The sequence below is a fragment of the Musca domestica genome, unplaced genomic scaffold (assembly GCF_030504385.1).
Source record: "Musca domestica strain aabys unplaced genomic scaffold, Musca_domestica.polishedcontigs.V.1.1 28, whole genome shotgun sequence".
In the NCBI taxonomy this organism is placed as follows: domain Eukaryota; kingdom Metazoa; phylum Arthropoda; class Insecta; order Diptera; family Muscidae; genus Musca; species Musca domestica.
In genome coordinates, this window is record NW_026712293.1 from 1,938,622 (window position 1) to 1,948,552 (window position 9,931).

Here is a 9,931-nt window from a genome sequence, read left to right on the forward strand (position 1 = left end):
CCTCCTAATAGTAATAAACTATTTGCTCATGATAATCGTAAAGACTCGGATGTTACTTCCAACGCTACAACCTCAATCTCGAATTGTACGACATCCAAAAAAAGTATTTTTTAACCCACCTGCAATTGTGGGGCAAGCTCCTCCAAACCCTTCGGCTGCTGTAAATGTTGATGATCCATCTTCTTCTTCTAATCAGCTTGTTATTGTCGCACGTCGCAAAACAGTTTTTATATCCAGACTTCATCCTGAAACTTCTATCGTTAATATCCGTATGAAATCTAAGTTACGTGACGTAAGGGATAATGATTTAAACATCTTTAGATTTAACTCATCTCAGGAGCGCGACATTTCGTCGTTTAAAATAACAGTTCCTAGTAGACTTTTTAACACTGCTGTTAATAGTTCGTTTTGGCCCGATGATAAATTCGTAAAAGAATTTGTTTTTTGAGAACGCTCCAATGTAGATAAGTCTGTACACATCGTAACTTTGCCAAGAAAAAAACTAAATGACGTCTGTCCGATTCTTTATCAAAATGTAAGAGGATTAAACACTAAGCTTAGAGTTGTTTTCCTTAAAAGTTTCTTTTCTGAATATAAAATAATTGCTTTCACTGAAACGCGGTTAAAACCTGATGTTCTGGACACTGAGTTATTCTCTGATAATTATCAAGTCAAAGATAGATTATCGGAAAAAAGGAGTGGAGTTCTAATAGCAGCTCATAACTCGATTCCTTCAGAAATGATTGATGTCTAAGCGGATCCTAATATCAGCGGATCCTAATAATATGCGCAAAATTAAATGTCATTTGTAATTCTATTTTCTTAACTTGTTCATATATTTCACCTCATTCTGAACTTGAAATTTATCTTAACCATGCAGATTTATTTGCAAAGGTGTCTTCGTTGCTTACAGATAATTCTGCATTAATTTGTTTATGGGATCCTTGTGTATCATGGACCTCAGGTGACAATATTCTAGACTACATACCTCTGACTTACCCAACAGATTTTGATAACTTTTAGGATAAGATATTTGAGCTTTGTCTGTACCAAGTAAACCATGTGTTAAATGCTAAAGACAGGTTGTTAGACTTAATTTTTTCGTCTTCATTGAATATTTCGATTTCTAGATGCTCTCACTATGTACTCCCTGAAGACAGTTATCACCCTACGCTTTCGATAAACCTCAAATTAAGAAACTCTTCCCTGAATTCTAGTTCTGTTAATGCTTCTATTGATGGGTGTAACTTTGGGAAAACAAACCTTATTAAACTGCGCTCTATTTTATCTAACACTATATGGCATCTTAGTGATGACATTGACTTATGTGTCTCAAAATTTAATGAGCAACTTAATTTTGCATTATCTAGTTATGTACCTATAGTAAAACAAAATTTAGATCAGGGTCCTGCTTGGTTTACCCCTTCACTGAGACGTTTACGTAATTTGAAAGCAGATTGTAGCAGATTGTTCAAGAAATTTAAAATGTCGAATACTGCACTGAACTATTCAAAGTATTCTTCCGCAAGGAGTAGATATAACTCCGAAAACTGCAAATGTTATTCCCGATATTTAATAAAAATAAAACAAAACCTGCTACATAAACCCAAAAACTTTTTTAAATTTTTAAATTCCAAAAGGAAGGCACATACATTTCCCAGTAGTATGAAACTGGGCAGTAGTGAATCTTCTGACAACTTAGTGATTTCTAATTTATTTGGTGAGTTTTTTCAATCTTCTTACACTTAGAATACTTTTAATGGTTCTTACAGCTATAATATTGAGAAATTAAATCATTTCCCCGTATTATCCTGACAGATGACGAAGTTTTCTATGGGTTAAGAACACTACGCTCCTCATTCTCTCCAGGCCCTGATCTTGCGCTGGTGAAATTTCTGTACCTCTCAATAAAATTTTTAATTTCTCCCTATCTTAAGGATATTTGCGATCGAGCTTTGTTATTCCCCTGCATAAATCAGGAAATAGGAGTTTCATCAATAATTATAGGTGTATCGCTAAATTAAGCGCCATTCCTAAACTCTTCGGACTTTTGGTATCACGAAGAATATTACACTACATAAAAAGCATAATTTCACCTTTTCAACACGGTTTCACGAAGGGTAGATCTACAATTACTAATCTATTAGAATTTGTTTGTCAAGTTCAAAAAGGTTTTGTGAATAAGCAACAGACTGACGTTATTTACACTGATTTTAGCAAAGCTTTGGATACGGTAGTTCATAAGCTCTTGCTTCAAAAACTAGACTTAATGAGTTTCCCAACATCACTTTTAAACTGGATATCCTCCTACTTACATAATCGTATATAATATATAATCGTTATTTTTAATGATGTCTCTTCGAAGAATAGCATTGTTTCATCTGGTGTACCTCAAGGAAGTCATTTGGGCCTATTACTGTTTGTTCTTTACCTAAATGACCTTCCAAACGTAGTTCGTTTTTCCAAAATTTTAATGTACGCTGATGATGTGAAGCCTTTTTTCACACAAATTCACTTCACTCTCTTTACAATATGATTTATACTCACTCGTAAACTGGTGTAGTGCAAATGGTATGACCCTTAATCTAAAAAAGTGCAAAAAATTGTTTTTCTTTCGATCCCAACCTTTATTATCTAATTACTTTATTGGCTCCCACAAGTTGGATAATGTTGATTCTTTCGTTGATTTGGGCGTAATTTAGATACTAAGCTTCAGTTTTATTTGCATATTGATTCATGCGTTAATAAAGCGAAATCTTCACTAGGATTCATCAAACGCTGGTCTAAAGTGTTTTATAATCCTTACGTAACTAAAAGATTATTTGTTTGCTTGATGCGTCCAGTATTAGAATATGGCAGTATATAGTGGAGTCCATTTTATAAATTTTCCTCTGATAAAATTGAATCAGTACAAATACAGTTTTTAATTTTCGCTTTACGTGGTTCAAACTGGACCGTTTCCGAATTTCTTCCTCCTTATGAGAGTCGGTTATTGTTAATTGACCTCCCATCACGTGAAAGAAGACATTTTATGTTAAGATCACTATTTATTATTAAACTAGTACGCGGTCTTATTGATTCTCCATTTCTTATTGGTGAAATATACCATAATGTTCCTTCTCGCAGAACTCGTAATTTCGAACCCTTAAAATTATCGTTTGCGAGAACTAACTATGAGCTTAACAGCCCTATGAGGTCACTTTGTGTTATTTATAAAAGTTTACTTAACACCATTTGCTTAAGTAATCCATTAAATTCAATAAAGAGCTATAATCTATATATGTAACTTGTTTGTTTATTGAGTATTTGTTAATTGTTTTTGTTCTAAATTCTCCAAACTCATTTTACGGCATCTTATCTACAGCTCCCCAAGCGGAACTAGTAGAACTCGCGTTTGAGTATTAGTTGTAAACAGAAGACTGAAATTCTGTATAAATTACTAAGCTGCTTGATCAATACAGGTACAGTAGACGCAGCCAATGAGCAGCGATTTTAAAAATCTGTACCTTGTTAACTTATGTTTACTAATCTGTGTGTATCTTTTATTTTTATTATTTTATTCACTGGCTAATATACTTACTGTAGCCGGTGTGAAACCATTGCTAACCCGTCTTAGTCCGGACTTTGGTGTGTACGCGCTCTCTACGTATAGGGAGGTGGCCCCTCGGTCGGCAGGGCGGGTGTGAGAGGCGTGGGAACGAACGAAAAAAAAAGAAAAATAAAGTTGTATTGAAATCACTTTTATTCTAATTTTGGTTTGCAATATAATCGGTTTGTTGTTTCGTTACAATAAATATATAATTGCCGTCATACAGTGTTTTATTTTCTGCGTGTTCATTACAATCCAACATCAAGTCGGCTTGTAGTGTGTAGCAGACCTCTCCCCGTCCAGTTCGATCGTAGTCACCATTGTCAGTGATCTGTTTGTAGTGTGAAAGTTAACCTACCCCGTCACCGTTCAACCACCAAACACTGCTTGTATTTTATTTTCTTTTGTGCGGCATTCAAAGTTACCATTGTCAGTGATCTGTTTGTAGTGTGATAGTTAACCTACCCCGTCACCGTTCAACCACCAAACACTGCTTGTATTTTATTTTCTTTTGTGCGGTATTCGTAACTCACCACTGCATAGTGGGACCGATTGGAGAAATTACGAATTTCAAAAATAAAATTCTTAAATAGTTGTACTGAAAGATGCTAATAGGTACTACAACCTATGGTAAAAAAAATTGAGTGTAAGTTCATATCTTCGTATAGCTCCCATATAATGTCACCATGCTACCTTTCGAACGAATTGAAATAGAGGGCTAAACTTTTGCACACATGTTTATTTTGCCAGTAGGCAGGTTATGTTTGAAAATGGGCCATATGGGTCCAAGTCTTCGTATAGCCCCATATAACGGTACCTCCCGATATTTGCTATTTGGATGATTTTAGCGACATTATTCACCGGAATCGTGCAGGAAGATTCTAATGGGTACAACAACCTATGGCAAAAAAATTATATGCAGTTTCATATCTTCGTATAGCCCAAATAACGGTACCTCCCGATATTCGTTATTTTCATGATTTTAGCGACAATATTAACGGAGTTATTTAAAATTACCTATTTGAAGTTCGCAATATGACAGTCTATGACAAACACTTTCTTCGTATAGCCCCCATATAATGGTACCTCCTGATATTCTGTATTTTGATGATTTCAGCAACATAATTCAACGGAATCGTTTCAAATTTTGTACTGAAAGATCTTAATAGCTACTACAACCTATGGCAAACAAATTTGTATGCAAGTTCATATCTTCGTATAGCTCCCATATAACGGTACCTCCCGATATTCGGTATCTTCATGTTTTTAGCGACATTATTTACCGAAATTATTTAAAATTTCGTAATTGAAGTTCGCAATGATTACTACAGCCTATGACAAAAATGTTGATAAGTATAGCCCACATATAAAGGGTCATCCCGATACTCCGTACTTTCATGATTTTCGCGACATTATTCACAGTAATTGTAACAAATTTCGTATTTGAATATCGTAATGGGCACTACAACCTATGACGAAAAAATTCGTATGCAGGTCCACGTCTTCGGTTTTCATTTCGGAATTTTAATTTTTTCAGTTTCCTTCAAAATGGCCGAGGGTACTAAAAGTTCGGCCTTTTATCGGAACTTATCTGGTTTTTACTTGACTTATATAATTTTCTGGTTTTGAAATACTTTTACAAATATAATATTATTTTTGGAGTACTTCTCGAAATTTCAGCAGAAAATTCGTGTGTTTGCCTACTTTTAGTTGGTTTCCTTGAATTTGTGGTTAGTCTCTTTAGAATCTTAGTATTTCCACCATCTTAGATCTTTACTTTAATTTTGGAAATATCATTGGAGTTAAGGTATTTTGTACTTTTCCATACTTCAGTTTAGATTTCTCGAAAAGAATTTCGAAATTGTTATTCTTTCTGAAATAAGTAAAAAAGTCGGTTACCCCTTAACTCAGTTTATCCGTGCTTCTGATAATGTGGTAATGTTTATTGCAGTTGCTTTTTCATTTGCTAAATCCAGATAACCATAAGGAGCACGAAACTTGAAAATTTATGGGGTAAAGTCCAAGACACTTATGATAAGTGCATTGATTATTTTATGACTGAAGACGGTATTTCAACTATCAATCGACGTGTGAAAACTATATTGATTGTTTGTCATAAATTAATGAAAGGTTATTGAGTTTGAAGTCGGTGAAATCTTCGCCTGCAACTCACACAGTTATAAAGGTTAGCACACTGCAAAGTAATTTAGGTCCGAATCTTCGACAAAGTGGTAGAGCATCCAGTTGGCTTTATATGACTCAGTCTGTCTTATCTAATATTGGCAATATGTCGAGTCGCAGTTTTAATTTGTCTTCTTTATCTAAGCCTGTCCATCTAGATATTCAAAACCCTTTTGAACGGCGAACGTTTCCAATGCAATAAACAGTCTCAATCTACCTCCGTGTCATATTGAGGATTTCGTGTCCACATTGACGTGGCCCACATTCCGGGACCTTTTTTCCGCCATTGTATCAATAATTCCCGTTTAAGCGATATTGAGAGGTTTGTACATTTAGTACAAAAAACGAAAGGCGAAGCTAAGGAAATTGTATCTAAATCTCTACTAACGCAAAAAAATGTCTCTATCTTGAAAATCGTTTCGCGATACGTACGACATCAAAATATTTTGTGTAAATAGCCATTTAAAAGACCTTTCTGAACTTCCTTCTCTATCAAGTGAAAAGACTTTTGGGTTGAAAAAGTTACAAAGGGTAAAATCGGTTGTTTGTTTGCCAAGTCATTCTATGGCATTGTTACGGATCATTGGGATACTATTCCTATTTGCCTATAGCGCCTGCTTAAACTTACCATGACACTCTGGGAACAGAGTCTCAAAGTCGTCTTTATCGTTATGGTCTGAGCTCGATTATTTCCTAACAGAGAGCATTCAGACGCTCGTATGTTTGCGTGATATTTGAGGTATAGAGGATTGTAGACCAAACTTTACGCAACATTAAGGCCCTCTTGGCGAAAACATCGACTGATACTATAAAATCATATCCTAAAAAACGTTGTTTATGCTGCCACAATGAAAATCATGCTCCTTATTTAAGATTTCGTTTCAAAACATTGTGGTTGGATCAGCAACTAGTTATTGTAAAAAAGAACAATTTGTCTTTTAATTGTTTATATAAAGGTCATTCGTCAAATAGTTGTCCTAGTACACATAAATGTAATATATGCCGTGCAAGGCGTCATACCCTGTTACATAAGCCAACTAGAGCAGCATCCACAAGTAGTAGCGTGTCCAAAATAACTCCTTCGGCTCCCACTACTCAATTGAGTTGAAATCTAAATAACATTGCGTTTACGTCCTCCGCAAACTCCACAACAGTCAATTGTAAAGTTTTCCATATTTCGCACTCTTTACTGGCGCAAAATACTGTACGACGCAGTAGTGCGCGAACATCTTGATTTAGGTAACTTGCGAACTGATTATCGCTCACAAGCGCCAAGTGTTTTCTATTTACCCCATCACCCAATAGTTAATATAGAAAATCTAACTTCTAAATTACGAGTAGTATTTAATGTGTCAAATAAAACATCTAGAGGCGTAAGTTCAAACGACATTCTACATGTTCGACAAACTCTCGAAGAAGACATAGTCCTCTTAGTTCTACGATGGCGCCTATTCCGTTTTGTGTTTAATTATGACATTACTCAAATGTATCGTCAAAACCGCCTTCAACCAAGCCATACATATTTCGGCAAAAATTTATTTAGAGAATCTCTTATGACACCATTAGCGACTTTGAATTACAATTTCATTTAGAATAGATTGTGCGCCGTATCTTGCCATTCGAACTTTACTTCAGATAGCCGATGATTGCGAATTGCAATATACATTGGCTTCTAAGATTTTACGTAAAAGTATGTATGTCAATGACGTTCTTGTCGAATTATTTGATCGCAACCAGTTCATTGCTTCCCTATCCACAGCTAAATTTGAGTTGAGGAAATGGACCTCTAATGAGAAGTCTATTCTTGCTTGTTTACCCCCCTGGTCTTTAAGTTGACGGACAAGTATTATCGTTGTTAGAAGCAAGTAGCTCTAAACCATTGGGCAGAAGGTGGAATGCCAGTTTAGATTCTTTTAATTTTTGTGTGATTCCAATCCCTATTAAATCTGACTATTCCAAGCGATAGATCTCTGATAGATATTCCAATTCATAAAATCTACTGTTCAATCGATTCAACTATTGCTGCGTGAAACCCCCACTTCATGGACTACATTGGTTGCAAATAGAGTTAGTCGAATTCAACAAAATGTAGGAAGTGCTAATTGGTTTTATGTTAGGTCTGACGGTAACCCAGTTGATTTGGGAAGCTGTGGTATTTCCCCTTTAGAGCTTCATTGTTCCTCCCTTTGTCGGAAGGGTCCTAGTTGGTTGAGTTTTGATAATTATGTTAAGTATGATTTTATTACTGACAAGACTAACGGTCTACGTTGGTCTTGTTTTGATTGTAGAGATCTTCAAGCTGATTATCATTGCCTTTTTAAAGAAACTAAGGCTGAAATCGATAAATAAAAAAAGGTTTAATTTAACTTTTAGAAAATTTGAAAAAATGAAAAATTTGTTAACAGGTTTGAATTATCTGATGGTTCTCCAAAGAGGAAAAAAGCTTCAGCTGTTGTTAACAATATCGAAACAAACAATTTAGGTCTCGATAATTTAAACAGCTTAAATTCTCCGATATCGCCAAATTCTCCTCCTAATAGTAATAAACTAGTTTCTCATGATAATCGTAAAGACTCGGATGTTACTTCCAACGCTACAACCTCAATCTCGAATTGTACGACTTCCAAAAAAAAGTATTTTTTAACCCACCTGCAATTGTGGGGCAAGCTCCTCCAAATCCTTCGGCTGCTGTAAATGTTGATGATCCATCAACTTCTAATCAGCTTGTTACTGTCGCACGTCGCAAAACAGTTTTTATATCCAGACTTCATCCTGAAACTTTTATCGCTAATGAATTAAACATCTTTAAATTTAACTCGTCTAAGGAGCGCGACATTTCGTCGTTTAAAATAACAGTTCCTAGTAGACTTTTTAACACTGTTGTTAGTAGTTCGTTTTGGCCCGACGATAAAATCGTAAAAGAATTTGTTTTTTGAGAACGCTCCAATGTAGATAAGTAAGTAAACATCGTAACTTCGCCAAGAAAAAAACTAAATGACGTCTGTCCGATTCTTTATCAAAATGTAAGAGAATTAAACACTAAGCTTAGAGATGTTTTTCTTAAAAGTTTCTTTTCTGAATATAAAATAATTGCTTTCATTGAAACGTGGTTAAAACCTGATGTCCTGGACACTGAGATATTTTCTGATAATTATCAAGTCTACAGAAAAGATAGATTATCGGAAAAAGGTAGTGGAGTTCTAATAGCAGTTCATAATTCGATTCCTTCAGAAATGATTGATGTCTCAGTGGATCCTAATATCGACTTTATCTGCGCAAAATTAAATGTCATTGGTAATACTATTTTCTTAACTTGTTCATATATTTCACCACATTCTGAACTTGAAAATTATCTTATCCATGCAGATTTATTTGCAAATGTGTCTTCGTTGCTTATAGATAATTCTGCATTAATTTGTTTAGGGGATCCTTGTGTATCTTGGACCTCAGGTGACGATATTCTAGACTACATACCTCTTTAAAACCTTATTAAACTGCGCTCTATTTTATCTAACACTATATGGCATCTTAGTGATGACGTGTCTCAAAATTTTATGAGCAACTTAATTTTGCATTATCTAGTTCTGTACCTATAGTAAACAAAATATAGATCAGGGTCCTGCTTGGTTTACCCCTTCACTGAGACGTTTACGTAATTTGAAAAGCAGATTGTTCAAGAAATTTAAAATGTCGAATACTGCACTGAACTATTCAAAGTATTCTTCCGCAAGGAGTAGATATAACTCCGAAAACTACAAATGTTATTCCCAATATTTAATAGAAATAAAACAAAACCTGCTACATAAACCCAAAAACTTTTTTAAATTTTTAAATTCCAAACGGAAGGCACATAAATTTCCCAGTAGTATGAAACTTGGCAGTAGTGAATCTTCTGACAACTTAGTGATTTCTAATTTATTTAGTGAGTTTTTTCAATCTTCTTATACCCAGAATACTTTTAATGGTTCTTACAGCTATAATATTGAGAAATTAAATTATTTTCCCCGTATTATCCTGACAGACGACGAAGTTTTCTATGAATTAGGAACACTACGCTCCTCATTCTCTCCAGGCCCTGACGGCGTTGCAACGTACATTTTAAAATCTTGTGCTGGTGAAATTTCTGTACCTCTCACTAAAATTTATAATTTCTCCCTACCT